The sequence below is a fragment of the Notamacropus eugenii genome, chromosome 4, assembly GCF_028372415.1.
Source record: "Notamacropus eugenii isolate mMacEug1 chromosome 4, mMacEug1.pri_v2, whole genome shotgun sequence".
Classification (NCBI taxonomy): Eukaryota; Metazoa; Chordata; class Mammalia; order Diprotodontia; family Macropodidae; genus Notamacropus; species Notamacropus eugenii.
Window position 1 is genome coordinate 215,196,032 of NC_092875.1, and position 19,203 is coordinate 215,215,234.

The 19,203-nt window shown below is 34.5% G+C and overlaps 1 pseudogene; it reads left to right on the forward strand.

Annotated features, from left to right (window-relative positions):
* The first annotated feature begins 17,972 nt into the window (after window positions 1-17,972).
* LOC140498340 (glyceraldehyde-3-phosphate dehydrogenase-like) lies at window positions 17,973-18,976 on the forward strand (annotated as a pseudogene).
* The last annotated feature ends 227 nt before the right edge of the window (window positions 18,977-19,203 follow it).

The window sequence follows — 19,203 nt, forward strand, 5'->3', positions numbered from 1 at the left end:
CTTCAAAAATTGCATTTTAGAAATCACATTAATTTTTTAAAATTAAAAAAGAGAAATATACTTCATTCTGGAGGAGAAAAGAATGGTGATTTCTGAAAGGAAGAATGATCAATTGAATCATAATAAGCTACTTGATGGTCCATTGAACAATATTATCAGTAAGCATTTCATAGTAACACTGGAAGCTCTACTAGAATTTGATCTGAACAAAATACCTTCTCTACCTTTTCCTTAAGACACCACCAAATTTTTTCAAAAAATACAGAACTCCAAAACTAAAAGGATCATTATTTAATATTGGTAGGCAGAATTAAAAGGTAAAATTAAAAATTATAATATTTATCATTTTAAGGGATTAGGTATTATCTAATCCAAACTTTGCAAATGAGTACACTAAAGGTAATAAAGATTACTTTTCTTGTGAATTGTTCAAACATGTACAAAAATTATGAACTTTCTTAAAAGGAAAAATAGGGCATGAATGTAAGTTACATCCTGGAAGATCATTTATGAGCATTTGTTTAAAAAAAAAGGAAATTATGTTCTATTTTCCAGACAACAGAAATTAAGAGACATCGGGGCTAAACAGTCTAGACTAAACTACATATTGACCAAGCCAAAAATAAATGAAAGGAAAATGTTAGTTATTATATATGTATATGTATATATACATACATATATACACATATATACATATACATATATACATACACAGACACATATACATATAATTGCAGTAAACATGTATTTTATTGCCATTGTTCTAGAAATCCTAGCAATAGTACTTAGAAAAGAAATAAAGACACAAAAATGACAAAAGGTAAATAAAATGATCCCAGTGTTGAAATGACACATTTATTGAGAAAATTCCAGAAAATAAGAAAGAAATTAAATGGTTCTATTTCTATACCCTGGTATACAAATGTCCAATTAGTGAGAGAATTTGTATAAAGTTACTCAACCTAGTATATCTATCTGATTCCCACCCCTCCCTACTTTCTACCTCTTGCTTGGGGAAGAGTAATAAAATAAATAATATATGACTACTACTAAAAACTGAAAGACAAACAATTTCATTATGAGCACTGTTAATTTATGGACAAAACTCTCTTCCCTGACTAGCACTTCCCAATGTGTTGTCTCCTGTATTGGAACATAAGCTGCCCCAGCATTCATTGAGATATCTGGTACTTAGTAGGTACCCAATACATTATTTTTTTTCCATTTATTCCTTAATATTTTATTAACAGAGCTGAATACAGAATATGCCAACAAATAGAATTAACATCTTTATATAGCAAGAGTAAAATCATGAGAAAATAAAACTGGAAATTGCTTTCCAGGAGCTAAAATGTTCATAAAGAGGGCAATAATTTACCAAGACACACTCATGACTTCTAAACATACAATTATGAAACACTTTAAAAAATAATGAATAACTTAAATAATTGGGGGAATATTCTTGCTTATTCTTGGGCCACCACAATATAATAAAAATTATTAACTATCTAAGTTTACATAGAGATGAAAAAAGTAACAAGAAGAAAAATATCTTAACAAAATTCATAAAGAGAAATGAAAGGTCTGTTACAAAAAGATTTTTTATAAAATGTAAAGGAAGGGGAACAGAAATTTCAAACATCAAATTTTGTTATAAAGTGGTAGTTACCAAAACTCTTTGACATTGGTTAAAAATAGAAAAGCAAAATAGTAGAACAGGCTAGGGAGAATCAGGAAACAACTCAATAGTTACACAATCAATAAATCCAAGTACAGAAACTACTTGTAGAAGGGTTCCCTATTTGATTATAATTGCTGGGAAATACACACACACACACACACACACACATACACACATATGTATGTATGTATGTGCCTGTGAAAACAGTTTGGTAAAAAAAAAAACAAAACTATGTCCATACCAGCATCTTACATAATATGCTACATTAATTTCTCAGTCAAGCGACTAAGTGGTGCAGCAAATGGAGTGCTAAGCCTGGAGTCAAGAAGATTCATCTTTCTGAGTTCATCTCTGTCCTCAGACACTAACTAGCTGTGTGATCCTGGGTAAGTCACTTTGCCTCAGTTTCCTCATTTGCAAAATGAATCATTCCAGTATCTCTGCCAAGAAAATCCTAAATGGGATCACAAAGAGTTGAACATGATTCAAAATGATTGAGCAACAGTAATAACAACAAAGTTCCTAATGGAGAGATATAATCTAAAGAGAAAAGAGAAAAATAATATAAAGAAAAAGTTCACCTCATTGGGCGTTTTTTGGGAAAATGGAGGAAAAATTATGGAGATGTATTTCATATTTTTGCAAGAAATTGATTCTTTATCAACCAGGGTATAAAGATAACAGCAAAAATAAATAATCAATGTAGATTAAAATAAAGTAAAATGATTTTGCACAAAATCAGTGCAATTAGGGTAAAATAAGGAATGGGAAATGTGAATTGGAGAAAAGTCTTTGTAGTAAATATCTATGAACATTGTCTATGAGCTAAAACATATGAGAGATTAAGAAGATCCATTTCCTAATAGATAAGTTTAATGATAAGCTAAAACACATGGCAACTAAGAAGGCCCATTTTCTAACAGACAAATTTTAAAAAATAAATGGATTTGAAAAGATTTGCAAATCTATAAAAAATCCCTCCTAATGAGGGAGAATGAGAGAAATGTACATTCAAACTATAGATTTGTTCCTAACACTCAATAAATTGACCAATGTGACAAAAATATATAGACTATATTGAAGTTGTTATGGGAAGACAAGCAAACTAATATACCATTAAGACAGATATAAACTGACTTATCCATGTGGGAAAATCAATTTGAATGATGCAGAAACAAGTGTCTAAGAGGTCTATAAACTTTGACTTAAATATCCCAAAACGAAATTATGCAGCTGGTAGAGGATGCACCCAGTTTGGGTACAACTTTATCAGCCTAGTTCATTGTGGTGAGGAAAGTTTATTGGAAATGAATCAATTTGTCCAATCTACCATAAAAATTATGAACATCAAACATTGCCTTAATCCTGGGTTGTTGCAGTTATTTCTGCCCTTGTAGCAGGTATAAACTTCGCCAAGGATCAGTAGGACTCAGCGATGTGCTAAAGTCTAGGCCATTAATACTATCTTCCTCCACAAAAAGTTAATGGTATTCTCACTGAGCTTTTTGCTCTGCCATTTTGAGCTCTGACTATGGGGAAGCTTCTGTTCTGAGCATATGGATACTTTAAAAAACCCTGGTGCTTGGTTTCTGGAGGGTGCCTCTAAGTGCCACTTCATGTCTTATGCTGGTCCTCCTGGGAACACAGTTGGTTCATTGTGCTAACTTACTTAGTTTTTTCCTTTAAATTTATTACTACAAAGTGAGATTGACTATGTTGAGGAGAGAGATATAGTCAAAATAAAAGCAAAATACCCTAATAAAGCACTAAAACAAAATCAAATTTGGGACAGCTAGGTGGTACAGTAGATAGAGCACTGGCCCTGGAGGGAGGAGGATCTGAGTTTGAATCTGGCATCATAACCTTAGTGGCAGTGTGATCCTGGAAAAGTCATTTTATTCTGATTTTCAGCACTCAACAAGCAAATTTGTTCCAAGTACAAGTGAGAATCTATGTGTGATAGGATGGGAAGGAGAGAGAGAGAGAGAGAGAGAGAGAGAGAGAGAGAGAGAGAGAGAGAGAGAGAGAGAGAGAGAGAGAGAGAGAGAGAGAGAAAGGGGCAAAGAATAAAAAGAAAATACCTTTGAGACAGTCAGTACATTTGGACATGTCTTCTGTGTTCCTTTATGTTACATTAACACAGTGTTTTAAGAAATTACAAGTCAAATAGAAACATCTGTGGAAGCTTAAGGACAATTCATGACTGATTATAAACATCTACCTATTCAATTTCTCTTTACTTAATGGTTTATCACAAACAATCTTAAAAATTAATAAAATCAAATTAACTTGATTTGAAAGTATTAACATTTAAATAAATCAATTTAAAAGCATGAAATATCATAATGTTTCAGTTGTTCCCTCTAAAATTTCAAAGTCCTTTATGCATACATCCATATTCACATTTCCTCTTAAAGAAAGTTCATGTATATCAGGTATTTTGGGGGCTTATAATATTTCATGAGCATTTTCCTATATTTATTTTTAATTCTCACACCTTCTATCTTTTTCAAAGGAGTATCCCATTACATTACCCTTCTATAAATTATTTAGCTATTTACTTGTTGTTGAATATATATGTTGGTTTTAAGAATTTGTAATTATAAATAATGTTGCCATAAAAATCTTTTGCCACATCTTTTTGGTTGTATTTGATAATACTTTCAGCATATATTTCTGACAATGGAACTATGAGATCAAATAGTTTGATTATTTTTGTTACTTTGATTGCATGCTATGAAATTGTTTGCCCAAAAGGTTAATTCTTTGATAACGTGCATTGCACATCTTTTTCCACTTGAAATATATTGTAACATAATCAAGTCCATTGTGTACAATGAGCTGGTGTTGTTTTTGAAAATAAGGGTAACTAAAATCTAAGGCAAATACTACCTAACCTCTCCTGTTTCTCAGCATAAATTGCCTTAGAACTAAGTTTATGAATGCACTATACAGAATTATATGATTATAGTCATGTCTTTACATAGTTACTATGCTATATTCAGAAGAAGGCCTTATTTCAGGAAACTTAGCACTTTGACATTAATTCATTAATGGGGGCAAACCAAGCTGGGGTCAAAGCTTCCACAATAATTAGTATGTGGGGTAGATGCAATTCTAGCTTTGAACGACATAGAGAGTTCTATTATTTAAAATTAAAAAGAAAAAATTTTAGTATAGTCTATAAAAATAATTATTTTATAATTGTATCTCCACTATAAGGAAAATGAAAGTAGTATGGGAAACAAGAATATTTGCATGAAATGGAGCAGTGTAACTTTCTCTCACATTATTTAAAAAAAACAACAACATACAGGAAATAAGACAAATATGCTGTCCACCCAGGGGTTTGCTGGTAAATGTTTAACAATTGTCTCTCCAGAAAAAAAAAATATTAGCAACACAGTTTTGAGTTTAATGTGCATTATTAATGTTTTTCTAAGTCTACACAAACAACAATATAATATGTCAAGTCCTGATTTGTAGCATTTCCAGATTCCTGGGGTAGACATACTTATATTTAAAATCTAATGATCAGCTCTTCAGAACATGTTCAAGTTGGTTTATGCTCAAACCATGAGCACAAGTCTGCTTTCACCTTTCCAAACAAAAATTCCCTGATCTTTCCTGGTTAAGCACAGAGTACCAATAAGGTTGTCTTTGGCTTAAACTACAACACCAATGACTTTGCATTCCTAAGACATTCTCTAACCTTTGGGGTCTGTCTCTGTACCACCTACTATTTTGACTTAGAGAAAGATAGTTCCAGAAAAGATATAGAAAAATCAGGGAAAATAGGATTGTAGGGAGAAATTATGAATTCATTTTTAGTTCTATTCATCTTAGGTGATGATAGAAAATCCTCATGAAAATGTCCAATCAGCTATTGGAAATGTTATTCTGATTGTGGGAGAGAGATTAAAACTATACATCAATATTTGGTAGCATTTTTCAAAGAGGCAGTAGTTGAAATCAGTTGAAATCATCAAAGTACATAAAAATAAAGAAGAGAGAAAAGCTATAAATGTAAAGATATGAGGAATTCACAGATTAAAGTAATGAGAGGAAGAAGTAGATGTAATGAAGGCTATGGAGAAAGAAATAATTAGGCTCAAAGAGGTTAAGTAATATGCTCAAATTCATACAACTTTCCAAAATTGTTGCACCATTTCACAGCTCCACCAACAATGTATTATTTTACCTCTCATTTAAAAGAAAATATATTGTACCTTTCATTTTTCAACCTCTCCACCATTGACTGTTTAGATTTTTTTTTGTCATTTTTGCCAATTGTCAGGGTATGAAGTCAAATTCAGGTTTGTTTTGATTTGCATTTCTTTTATCATTACTGATTTGTAGCATTATGTGGCTGTAAATACTTAACAATTTTTTCTTTGAGGACAGTTTGTTCATAAAAGTTCACAAAGAATTGTGATTCTTTGGACCACTCTGATTAGCATGTAAGTAAGCAGGAAAGACAGGCTATGGTATCGGTAGGATAGGGAACGTTCCAAAATCCACTGAAATAGAGGGGGCTGATTTTATCAAAACTGAAATACTAGGGGTCAGAGCTAAGATAGCAGAGTAGAAGCTGAGACACGTTAGAGCTGTCCTCCCAAGCCCAGTCAAATACCTGTAAAAATAACTCTGAATAAATTCTTGAGCTGCAGAAATCACAGAATGATGGAAAGAAGCAAATCTCTAGCCCAAGACAGTCTGGAAGATCAATATAATGAGTCTATCTGGAAGCAGAGTGCATTTGAATGTGGGCCACACCAGCACAGACAGCACCTAAGCAGGCTTTGGGAGGACTGAATCTCTGTCATCTTTGATGGATTCCAGATTTCACAACCCCAAAATGCCAAGGACAAATTGGAAGGTCAGTGTAAAAAAATCTGTGAGAACTGTGTGACACAGCAAAGTGGTCTGGCACCAGCACCTAGGCAACAGAGAGGACAGAGGAGCCTGCTGCAGTCACAGTAGCAGCAGGGGCAGCAGCTGTTTCTGGAGCTCTTTGCCCACAGATAGTGTAGGGATCAAGTGGCTGATAGATAGTACACCCTCACCCCACTGGACGCAGACAACTGCCTTGACAAAGAGCTCAAAAATCAAGTAATTGACTGGGGAAAGGAACAAAAACTGGAAAAAGGATTAAATTATAGAATCTTATTTTGGTGACAAGGAAGATCAAAATATACAAACAGAAGAAAACAAAATCAAATGTCCTACATTCAAAGTCTCCAAGAAAAATATAAATTGGTCTCATGCTGTAAAAGAGCTCAAAAAGGATTTCGAAAATCAAGAGCAGAGCAAACATTGGGAAGAGAAATGAGAGTGATGCAAGAAATACTGAAAAACAAGTCAACTGCTTGATAAAAGAGACCCTCCCCCAAAAAATGCTGAAGAAAATAACACCAAAAAACAGAGTAAAGCAAAAGAGATTCAAAAAGCCAATAAGGAAAAGAATGCCTTAAAAAGCAGAACTGGCCAGATGGAAAAGGAGGTCCAAAAACTCACTGAAAAACAAAAATTCCTTAAAGGTTAGAATGGAGCAGATGAAAGCTAATGACTTTATGAAAAATCAAGAAATTATAAAACAAAAACAAAGAAATGAAAAAAATAGCAGACAATGTGAAATACATTGGAAAAACTGATCTGGAAAATAGATTCAGTAGAGAAAATTTAAAAATTATTGGACAATCTGAAAGCCATTATCAAAAAAAAGAACTTAGACATCATCTTTTAAGAAATTATCAAGGATAACTGATCTGATATTGTAGAACTAGAGGGTAAATTACATATTGAAAGAATCCACTAATCACTTCATGAAAGACATCTCAAAAAGAAAACTCCTAGGATTATTGTAACCAAATTCCAGAGTTCTCAGGTCATGGAGAAAATATTGCAAGCCGGCAGAAACAAACAATGTGAGTATTGTGGATACACAATCAGGATAATGCAAAATCTAGTAGCTCCTACCTTAAGAGATTGAGGACTTGGAATATGATATTACAGAGGTCAAAGGAGCCAGGAATAAAACCAAGAATCACCTACCCAGCAAAACTGAGTATAATACTTCATGTGAAAAATGGTCATTCAATGAAATAGAGGACTTTCAAGCATTCTTGATGAAGAGACCAGAACTGAATAGAAAATTTGACTTTCAAACACAAGAATCAAGAGAAGCATGAAAAAGTAGACAGGAAAGACAAATCATAAGGGACTTACTAAATTTGAACTGTTTACATTCCTACATGTAAAGATAATATTTGTAACTCTTGAGACTTTTGTCAGTATTATGGTAGTTGGTGGGATTATATACATGTAGACAGAGGGCACAGGATGATTTGAATATGAAGGGATGTTATTTAAATAATGAAATTAAGGGGTGAGAGAAGAATATATTGGAAGAAGGAGAAAGGAAGAAATGGAATGGAGTAAATTATCTCTCACGTAAAAGATACTGGAAAAAGCTTTTTCATTGGAGGGGAAGAGGGGGGAGATAAGAGGGAAAGAGTGAACCTTACTGTCATTGGATTTGGCTTAAGTAAGGAATAATATACACACTCAATCTGGTGTGAAAAATCTGTCTTACACTCCAGGAAAGTAGGGGAGAAGAGAATAAGTGGAGGTGGTGAAGATGATAGAAGGGAGGGTAAATGGGAGGAGGAGGTATTTAGAAGTAAATGCTTTTGAGGAGGGACAGGGTCAAAAGAGAAAATAGAATAAATGAGGGACAAGATAGGATGGAGGGAAATATACTTAGTCTTTCATATCATGACTGCTATGGAAGTGTTGTGCATGATGACACATGTAATAACCTATACTGAATTGTGTGCCTTCTCAGTAGAGATGATTGGGGAGTGAGGAAGTGAGAGAAGTTGCAACTCAAAGTTTTAAAAACAAATGTTAAAAATTATTTTTACATTCAAGTGGGAAATAAAATACTCAGACAATGGAGTATAGAAATCTATGTTGACCTACAAGAAAATAGAGGGGAAGGGGATGAGAGAAGAGAGAGGTATGATAGAAGAGAGGACAGCTTGGTAGAACGGGTAATCAGAATGCACAATATATTTTGGTGGGCAGAGGGGAGAGATGGAGAGAAAATTTGCAGTTCTAAATCTTGTGGAAGTGAATGTTGAAAACTAAAAATAAATAAATTTATTTTAAAAAACCAAAATACTGATAGGTATACATTCCTATCTTTCTTGGGAAAATATTCTGTAAATAAGAACTGATTGCTATTACGTTGTTGAGGAAAAACTACACTTATACTTATATCTCCAAACAACAGATTCTAGAATCAAGGTCAAGGATACAAAGTGGATAAGTGTCTTCACAGAAGAACCTGAAAGATTGCTAGGCAAATCTCCCTGTTTTCAAATATCAGTGATACCACAAGCCTTCTCACCATTCCTCATTTATTGCTTTAGTCTGTAAAGGTTTATCCATCTTTGAGACTCACCTTTTAAATTCTGTACATACCTATACTGTGTAATAAAATCTTAATTACCTATTAACACCTTGGGAGAGATTAGTTAATGAAAATAAAAAGAAAGCAAGAATAAAAGGGGCATATTACACATATAGCACCGAGGAATGGTGAAAGGTGAGAATAAAGGAGAGTGGAATAGGTTGATGGAAAAGGCAAATACTTTACCTATTTTGCTAAGGGACCTTATCATAGCACTCCTTTATCACCTTTTGTAAATGTTACAACTTTCATTGCCATGAAGTTCTTTATTTTAACCCAGATCTGTCATATTTAGATCAAAAAGAAGTCTTTTTTTCCCTGCCTCAATAGAAATGGAAAACTGTTATTGTCCTCTATATGAAATACTAATATACTTGAAGAATTATTAAATCAGCCCTCAGGCTTTTCTTATCTAGTATGAATAATCAAGAGACTTTCTACAGGAACTGAATTATACATGAATGATCCAAGACCAAGGCCTATTAGGTGCTGGCATCATAATAATTAGTGATTTCCTAGAACATTAATAATGCTTGAACTTTGGAGAATCAATTATTTCACTGGCTTGGATAAGTCTTTTTTTTTTTTATCATTGCTGTTGCTCAGTTGGGAGGGCAGTGACATTGAGAAATAGAGAAAATATCAACCAAAATGATTATAATCAAAATAAGAAATGATAAACAAGTTTCTATGAAAATAAAATAAGCAATGACAATGATTCAGAAGGCTAATTTTTGCTGGTGACAGAATCAGAGGGAACATTCCCAAAAGGATGAATTCTAAAATATGTACTACAGGGTGATAATGCAAAAATTCTAAAGAACATCTTACAGTGATTCAATCTTCATTATCTTGATATGCTAATCATTAAGTTCTAATAAAAATTTACATAGAAATGAATCCACTTCTATAATGGAAATCTTGAATTTTTTGAAAAAAAGAATTCTAAAAAACAAAACCCGCTATGATTGACTCAGTAGCCCTGGCATTACTTTATAGCAAAATGAAACTTTATTTTTTGCTCTTATTTGGTAAATCCCAATAAAATGTTGTCCCCACCCTCCCTACTTGCATATTTTCCTTTCCTAACAACATAAACCTGGGCTTAATGGAGAGTCAAGAATCCTATTATGAAAATAGTTCTAAATCAATACTACACAGACAGTGCTTAATGATGTGAGGCAGCTTTTTCAAATACATTTCCTGACAGCGTCCCATCCCTCTGGACACAAATTATTGGGAACACATCATGAAATGCACACTGTGATACAAAGAATGCATGCAGATGCCTATTGCTCGAGACTGAATTTAATCACCTCCTACTTGAGACCATTTGGCAGCTTTGGAAAATTTCTCTCCTGAACCAAACCTCTGAAGCTGAGCTATTAAAGTGCTAATTAAAGAAAGTCCATGGAAGACATGAACACTAGGAGCCTGGAGTAATTGGCAAGAAAAAAGACAAGGTTCAAACATATCGGTTTATCTACTCCTCCTGATTAGATTCTAATTTGAATACCAATATTTCTTTGCATGCCAAGGTGCTTTGGGAGAGGTCTCAGCCTTTCTCAGTAGAATGGACAGCTTTTCATTGAAGGGGGTGGGGGACAACACATTTTTATTCAATGTTTATTCTAACAGTGCTGTTGGAGTCAACACAGAAGGAAGCTCAGGAAATTTTTTTCTTTTCATCCTACCATGGCAAGTAAGAGATCAGAAAAAAAAAATAATTAAAAATCATCCTTTAAGGGAACAGGTTAAGTAAATTATGAAGTAGAAGATATTCAGTAAACACATTGCCACCAAAAATTTAAAAAAAAGCTTTGAAGAGTTGATTACCTTCCTTTTAAGTAATTTTAAAGCATATATCGACTTCCATCTTTTTTTAAGATGAAGAAAAACACGCTAGACAGAGATGCTTCTTTAAAATAAAGTGTAATTCCAACCTGCCTTTCTGAACTAATCTCACTTTTATTTTTTGTCCCATTTCTGCACTCTGAATTCCAGTCAGATTGTCTAATAATAGAAACTCCAAGTTCCATCTCCCCCATCTGTTCCTTATGCTTAGTCTTTTCTATGTATCTAAAATTAATTCTCTCTACACATTCACCTCTTAGCATCCTTAAATTCTTTTCAGACTCATCTTAGATGCCATATCTTACATGAAGCCTTTTCCCAATTCCCCTATTTTCTAGATTCTTGCTTCCTTACTCACATCATATTACATTTCTCTTATCTGGGATAACAAGATGTCACCCCTGTAGAATGTAAGTTCCCTGTGGGAAGGGATTTCTTGTTTTGTTTGTTTTTGTGTTTATATCCTCCAGATAACTAATGCTGTATACATACCTTTTGATTTAGTTTCAATTGAACATAATTTATTTTTAACAGTCATTTAAATAATGGTGAATATATATGGCAAAAATAAGCTTTTATAAGTTGATCTATTCTTGCAATTAGATAGTGTTCCTAACAATATGAAGTAATGGGAGATAACTTTAAAATTTTTCTGGGAGTCAATGAGGATCCATGTGGGTTATTTTATGGAATTTCACCTATACTTTGGTTATATGTTTAATTCAGCCTATAGCACACACACACACACACACAAAAATCCCCAGAATTAGCAGTGTATTACAACAGAGCTGCTAAAAATAAGTAAGTTATATGCCAACAAGCATAAAATATTTATATATGCAACTAAAAACAGGAATCTTTAAATGAAATTGGCTCATTACCCACTACATAGTTAAAAAAAAAAAAGAATATATGCTTAGAAACAAAGAAGAAAATGGAACTTTAGAAACCCATGCATGTACTTCCAAAGGCAGGTACCTTGAGTATGGAATCATCATTAAAGGAAGTTGAAACTTCTAGACGACCTATTAGACTAAGATATGCACATTTATCTTTTTAAACAGGCTTAATAATGTTACCTTCATAGCATGTTTGATATTATATAGCAGTGTCAGGCAACCAGGTGGCACTGTGGACTTGGAGTCAAGAAGAGTTCAATTCAAATCCAGACTCAGATATTTACTAGCTGTGTGACCCTGTGCAAGTCACTTAACACTGTTTGCCTCAGTTTCCTCATTTGTAAAATGATCTGGAGAAGGAAATGGCAAAAAAGAAATCTCTCTAGTATCTTGGTCAAGAAAATCCTAAATGGGGTCATAAAGAGTCGGACATGATCAAAACAACTGAACAACAACCAAAAAGCAGTATCAGATAAGGATTTATATTGAATTTTCTGTTTCTCAAAATGTGTCCACATACATCATCTCATTTCCTTCTCTCAACTCTGAGGGGAAGACAGGAAAAGAGTCCTTACATTGATTTTACAGGTAAAGAAATTAAGTAGAGAAAAATTCAGTAAAATTTCATAATTACACAGTAATGTTGATAATGGTAGTTCTGCTTATTCTAATCTAATGTTCTTATACTTAATGCAATGCATTTTTTTCTCATCAAAAATGCCTTATAATTACTAGGTTTATAGAAAATGTTCATGGAATTATTGAAGGAATCCCAGAATTCATCCAGTTCTTCAAAATAGACCCAAATGCCTTTGGAGTATGGTGTCAAACAAATAAAAACAGATATCAGGCCATGCCTTATAAGATCAAAAATTAACATTATCTACACCAGATTATATTTTTGTTTTTATAACTAAACCTATGCCAATTGCATTTTAATCTAGTTCCCTCATACTTGAAAGTTTTTCCAGCTGCTAGTAGCCAGCTGGTCATGGTTTTGATGCCTCTTCTTTCCAAAGTACCTAAAAATAGCATGCCTAAGTATACTTTTTCTATACCTTTCTGTTAAGCCTGGAGGCATACTTTGGGATTTTGGCAACTGGGGTAAATTTAATTGGCAATAAGGGAGAGGGACACAGCACTAGGACCTTCTCAGGTTGGAATATTGGCACTAATTCATTCATCCTATGAATTCCAAGGCCAGCTGTAATGAAAGTCTTCTTCCCAAGTGATTTGTAGTCATGCAATGAGCTCCTTGACATTGATGGCTGAGTAGGCTTGGAGAAGGAAGAATTGAGTATGTATCTGTTACTCAGGGCATTGGCACAGAGTTGGGCAGTGGAAGTTCCTCCCTATATGATAGTCTTTGACACTTTATCTTCCTCAATATAACCACTGTGGGAAGGAAGTATGCTGCCCTCCATTTCAGCATCTTGGGTAAAAGGAATATTCTCAATTTTATATTTATACTGCTGCTCATCTTCTATCATAAATAAAAAGGAATGGGAGATGTTATGATGAACTCTCTCAAAATTTCACTTTTTAAGAGATTTCAAGCAAGAGAGAAAATGATTAAACTTCTAGGATTTAACCTAAATTTTTGCACATTATAATTACTTGATGACTCAAATGAAAAATTGGCACAAGTAAGATAAATTAAAAGAAGAACAAGTACTTAGCAAAAAGAAAGGAGGAAAGTGTGCAAAAAAAGACATTCAATATTTATGAATGATGACAATAACAGCCAACTCATCAGAGAATATGAAGGTCTGCTTTTGTTTGATAGCACTATCTTTAAATATTGGTTGGCTATTTTCCAGAGCATTGATAATGATATACTGTTGACCTTATAGAAAATGTCTAGCTTCTCAGAGGATCTACAAAAGATGGATTAGCTTTAGTGCTTACTATGTAGTGAAGATTGACCTTTTTACTCAGTTCTCTGTTAGATATAAATTGGCGAATTCAGCATGGTGGATTCTCTATAGACTCTCTTATCGAGTTGCTTTTAGTACTCTTGTATTCAAAAATCTGTTCTCCCCTCACAACAACTCAAGTGCTCTGTTGCCTGCTAGCCCTGAGGTTATCTCTGTTTGATTTTCTTTTCATATAATTAAAGTTCTAGACTAGTGCTTAAAAGCAACAGTAAATTAAAAAGAGAGAAAAGTTACAGCCAGGCTAAGGGTTAAAAAGAAGAATTAAGACCATAAGGTTATATGTATAAGTTTTTAATGTTTGTCAAACAGGAAGAAGCAAATTAGTTCTTCATTCTCAAAGAGTCAAATATGCAAGGTTGATATTTCCTAAAGGAAAAGTTAGGAAGTGTGTGTGCATGTTTTCATCCTCAGACTATATATGAAATTACAGAATTAATTGCACAAAATATGTCAATCTAAATAGGTTGAATAAAGATTCACTTCAAAAAAATGAAAACCATAAGATTATCAATTTAAAATAAGATTATATTCCTCATTTAAAATACAAATACACCTGCATTTCAATATTTCTGACTATGTTTATGTATTTTCATATATACAAAATCAGGTTTTCAAATGAAGAATGATATGCACTCTCTATGAAATCAAAATAAGAAATATGATCAATCTATGCATTATTAAAATATATTTAATTGTCCTAAAATATTACCATTAAAGAAATGTTATGGGGGGAGCAGAGTCAAGATGGTGGAGTAGAAGGATGGAACTGTACAAGCTCCTCCCCACCATAGCCCATAAAATACCTGTAAAAATGACTCTAAACAAATTCTAGGCAACAAAAGTCACAAAATGACAGAGTGAAAGAGATTTCCAGCCCAAGGCAGCCTAGAAGGCTTACAGGAAAGGTCTTTCACACCAGGGGCAGCAGGAACAGGACCAGATCAGGCCTCAGGGCATGCAGAATCTTTGGCAGAAGCTGTGGTTCCCAGATCCTTCAACTCACAAATGCCAAAGGCAGCTTCAAAGGTCAGTGAGAAAGTTCTTTCACCTGTGTGAGAAGGGAATAAGGTCTGACCCCAGGGGCCCCAGGGTGGCAGCCAAAGCACAGCTTCCATTTTAAGAGCCCTTAACCTAAAGCCACTAGGGGAAATCATAGGGCTGCTCTGGATCTCAGCCCTGAGTGGCAGCCCTGGGGTGAGGAAGAACTGTGACTGGCCTGGTGGAATTGGTGGAGGCTCTGGAGAGGGAATTCTGCTCTCAAATTCTGGGCAGAAAAGAGTGCTTGTGGTTGCTCCCAATCCAGAGCACAGACCAGGAGAGGGGTAAACACCTGTCCATTGATTGTGCCACCTTGGAGGAACTGAGAACTTACAGGTCCCCAGACCTCTTCTCGACAAAGAACTCAAAAGGCAAGTAATTGGCTGGGAAAATGCCCCCAAAAAAAGGAAAAAATAAGGCTATAGAAGTCTATTTTTGTGGTGAAGAGGTATTTTTTTCCATCCTTTCAGATGTGTAAGAACAACGCGTACCATCAGAGAAAGACTTAAAAGTCAAGGCTTCTGCATCTAAACCTCCAAAATAAATATGCAATGATCTCAGGCCATGGAAGAGCTCACAAAGGATTTTGAAAATTAAGTAAGAGAGGTGGAGGAAAAATTGGGAAGAAAAGTGAGAGAGATACAAGAAAAGCATGAAAAGCAAGTCAACAGCTTGCCAAAGGAGACCCAGAAAAATACTGAAGAAATTAACACCTTTAAAAATAGACTAACTCAATTGGCAAAAGAGGTCCAAAAACCAATGAGGAAAAGAATGCTTTAAAAAGTTGAATTAATCTAATGAAAAAGGAGATTCAAAAGCTCACTGAAGAAAATAATTCTTTAAAAATTAGAAGTGAGCAGATGAAAACTAATGACTTTTATAAGAAACCAAGAAATTACCAAACAAAACCAAAAGAATGAAAAAATAGAAGACTATGAAATACCTCATTGGAAAAACATTGTTTTCTTTATACCATTCAAGCAATCAACCATAAACATTTCTCTTGAGCCATTTTCTTTTCTTTTACGGTAACCAGATTGGTATGTTTAAATTATTTGAAATATACTTTTCTAAGCAAAGGCCTGTATCTAACTGTCTTCAACATTCTTTGTCTTGGCTAGTATAAAGTCTTTGTTTATTTTGTCACTGAGGGTACATTACTTATACTTCAGCCAATTTTCCCCTGGTCATCTGCCTTTCTTCTAAATGAGCATAGTTGTTGCCCTTGGCATATTTTCCCAGTCTTAAGTATAAAATTATCAGAAAGTTAGAAATTTATTAATCTTTTGTTTTTAGATGAATGATGCTGAAATTGTGATTGAATTCTTCTTCTCTAGAATAACTTCTTTTTAAGTGATTTTTAAAAATCTACACTAGGCAAATATCATCCATTTTTCCTGTCCACTTAAGTAATCTATATTATGCATGTAACATGTAATAACCATCTATTTATTGCAATTTTTCTCTTTTCAAATGTTGAGAAATTTTTAGAGGCAGCATGGCATAATGATAAGACTCCTGTATAGGGAGTAAGAAAATATCCTATTTATGATGTATGGAGTATGGGTCAAGTTGCCTTATCTCTCTTTGCCTCAGTTTCCTCATAATAAAATGAGGTTACTAATATTTGATATTTGTTATTAAATATAGTATTGTTCCAGTTACATGTAGTTTTTATATTGGGTTCTTTTATTTTGAGTTTCAAATGAATTCTCTCTCTCCTTCATTCCTGTCCCCAGTTGTAAAGAAAGCAAGCAATTTGAAATGTGTCATTTATGTGCAGTAATGCAAAATATATTTGCATCTAAGTTATGTTAAAAAAAATTATGTTAAAGAAAATACAGACAAAAAAACAAGAAAAGAAGTAATTTGAAAAAAGAAGTATGTTTTGATCTGCGTTCAGATTCTATCATTTCTTTCTCTGGAGGTGGATAGTATTTTTCATTATAAGTTCTTCAGAATTCTCTTGGATCACAATATTGTTAAGATAAAACTAAGTCATTCACCTTTGATCATCATACAATTTTGTTGTAATTGTACAATATACCCCTTGTTGTGCTCCCTTCACTTTTTAATCAGTTCATGTCTTTTCAAGTTTTTCTGAAAGTATGCTGCCTGTCATTTGTTATAGTGCAATATTATTCCATCACAAACATATATCATAACTTATTGAGCCATTCACCAATTGATGGGCAGCCCCTCAAAGAATTTCCAATTCTTTACTGTCTCAAAAATTGCTGCTATAAATATTTTTGTCCAAGTATGTCATTTTTCTTTGTTTTGTTTTGTTTATTTCTCTTTTGGGATGCAGACTTAATAATGGCATTGTTATGTCACAGGGTATGCATCGTTTTATAGCCCTTTAAGCATAGTTCCAAATTGCTCTACAGAATAGTTTAATCAATTCACAACTCCAACAACAGTACTTTAATGTCTCATTTTTTTCACACATTCCCTCCAACATTTTCTATCCTAATATCTAATCTAATATATATAAGTTCTTTTTTTTTTAATTTACATTTTTTAACTTGCATTTCTCCAGTCAGTAGTGAGTTAGAAGTTTTCTTTCATATGGCTATAGATAGCTCTAATTACTTCATCTGAAAATTGATTATATCTTTGATCATTTATCAATTGGGGAATGGATTTTATTTTTATAAATTTGACATAGTTCTCTATATGTTAAAGAAATGAGGTCTGTATCAGAAAAACTTTCTTTAAATTTATTTTCTTTCACAGTCAGTATTGCTAATTGTACTTCATTCCATCCTTTTCCCCTACCCCTGTTTATTCTATTCTCACTCTCCTTTCACCCTGTCCCTCCTCAAAACTGTTTTGCTTCTGATTACACCTTCCCCCAATCAGCTTTCCCTTCTATCATCCCAACTTCTCTTATCCCCTCCTCTTTCTATTCTCCTGTAGAGTAAGATAGATTTCTATACCCCATTGCCTGGATATCTTATTTCCAATTTACATGTAAAAACAATTTTTAACATTCTTTTTTTAAAACTTTGAGTTCCATTTTTCGGCTTTTCTTCCAAGCTTGATACCAGAATCTGCTACTTCAGTCACATCCCAGAAACAAGATGGTGAAGGTCAGAGTCAATGGATTTGGCCATATTGGGCACCTGGTGACCAGGGCTGCATTCACCTCAGGTGGAGTAGACATCATGGTCATCAATGACCCCTTCATTCACCTCAACTACATGGTTTATATGTTTCAATATGACTCCACCCATGGCAAGTTCAAGGGCACTGTCAAGGCTGAGAATGGGAAGCTGGTGATCAATGAAACAGCCATTACCATCTTCCAGGAGAGGGATCCCACCAATATCAAATGGGGAGATGCTGGAGTGGAGTATGTTTTAGAGTCCACTGGAGTCTTTACCACCATGGAAAAGGCTGGGGCTAACTTGAAGGGTGGAGTCAAGAGGGTCATCATCTCTGCCTCTTCTGCTGATGCCCCAATGTTCGTGATGGGAGTGAACCATGAGAAATATAATAATTCCCTTAAGATTGTCAGTAATGCTTCCTGCACTACCAACTGCTTGGACCCCTTGGCCAAGGTCATTCATGACAACTTTGGCATTATGGAAGGACTAATGACTACAGTTCATGCCATTACTGCTACCCAGAAGACAGTAGATGGCCCCTCTGGTAAGCTGTGGAGTAATGGGCTTGGTGCTGTCCAAAACATCATCCCTGCTTCCACTGGTGCTGCTAAGGCTGTAGGTGAAGCTGATTGGGAAGCTCACAGGCATGGCATTCCGTGTTCCTACTCCCAACGTATCTGTTGTGGATCTGACCTGCCACCTGGAGAAACCTGCCAAATATGATGATATCAAGAAAGTGGTGAAACAGGCATCAGAGGGACCCTTGAAGGACATCTTGGGCTACACAGAGGACCAGGTTGTATCTTGTGACTTTAACAGCAACACCCACTCTTCCACCTTTGATGCTTGTGCTGGTATTGCCCTCAATGACCACTTTGTCAAGCTCATTTCTTGGTATGACAATGAGTATGGTTACAGCAACCGTGTAGTGGACCTCATGGTCTACATGACCTCCAAGGAGTAAAGTGGAAAGCCATAGATCTTCATCCACAGTCTAAAAAGGAGTTCCACCACGGGGGAGCCTACATTCCTAACTTATGTTCCTGTACTGGGGATACCATGTCTCCCATTCACATCCTTGTCCCAATATACCCTTGTAGTAGGGGGGAGAAGCCTAGAGTCCTGTATTGTGTACCACCAATAAAGTCACCACATTCAGTGCAAAAAACAAACATACAAGCAAAAAGCAAAAACTTTGGGTTCC